Source organism: Schistocerca gregaria, unplaced genomic scaffold (assembly GCF_023897955.1).
Source record: "Schistocerca gregaria isolate iqSchGreg1 unplaced genomic scaffold, iqSchGreg1.2 ptg000422l, whole genome shotgun sequence".
Classification (NCBI taxonomy): Eukaryota; Metazoa; Arthropoda; class Insecta; order Orthoptera; family Acrididae; genus Schistocerca; species Schistocerca gregaria.
In genome coordinates, this window is record NW_026061853.1 from 3,847,854 (window position 1) to 3,848,630 (window position 777).

Genomic DNA, 777 nt, shown 5'->3' on the forward strand with positions numbered 1-777 from the left:
ACCTGCGACCGTAGCGGTCGCGTGGCTCCCGACTGAAGCGCCTACAACCGCTCGGCCACATCGGCCGGTCTATCATGTATTCTAGAAGAGTTGCAAGGTCGTCAGTGGCGCCTGTTCTTTCGAGAGCAGTTACTATCTTCATATCTATGGTTAAACGTTACCCAGCCATTGACCTTCGTCTGTGCGAACTCTTACGGGAATCGTCACCTTAGTGTGAGCCAGTAATGAGTGGATGGACAAATACCTATTAAGTACATTACGTATGCGGATTGTGGACGGTTGGGGATGTGAGTCTCACGGGAAGCGTGCGAGGGATAAATTCCTGCAGTCGTGCTGTTCATGTGTGCCCTCGATGGCTCAGATGGATTGAGCGTCTGCCTTGTAAGCAGGAGATTCTGGGTTCGAGTCCCAGTAGGGGCACACTTTTCAGCTGTCCCCATCGAAGTATATCAACAACACCTGTCGGCAGCTGAGGGTTTCAATTAATTATCAGTTGTGAAGGTGATTCGATGAACCCTTTGCCAGGCACTTAAATGTGTTTTGCAGGGTATCCATATAGATGTAGATGATAACTCGTCCCGTGTCGCACGTGCTCAAAATGATTCATACTGCAGAATGCATGCAAACATACTCACCGAAAATACGGACGAATATCAAGTGCAGGCTGCCGAGTGCTGCATATCCAGCTTTGACAGATCGGCTTTTCCTGCCAAGAAGAACAGGAAGTTGCTGTCTAGGAACAATCAGAGGTAGAGGAAGGGTTGATAAATACTCCTT

At 48.8% G+C, this 777-nt stretch overlaps 1 non-coding gene across 1 annotated transcript; it reads left to right on the forward strand.

The window, feature by feature from the left end:
• The first annotated feature begins 345 nt into the window (after nucleotides 1-345).
• Trnat-ugu (transfer RNA threonine (anticodon UGU)) lies at nucleotides 346-420 on the forward strand. Its single transcript has one exon. It is a non-coding gene; the product is annotated as a tRNA-Thr (tRNA).
• Nucleotides 421-777: the final 357 nt, after the last annotated feature.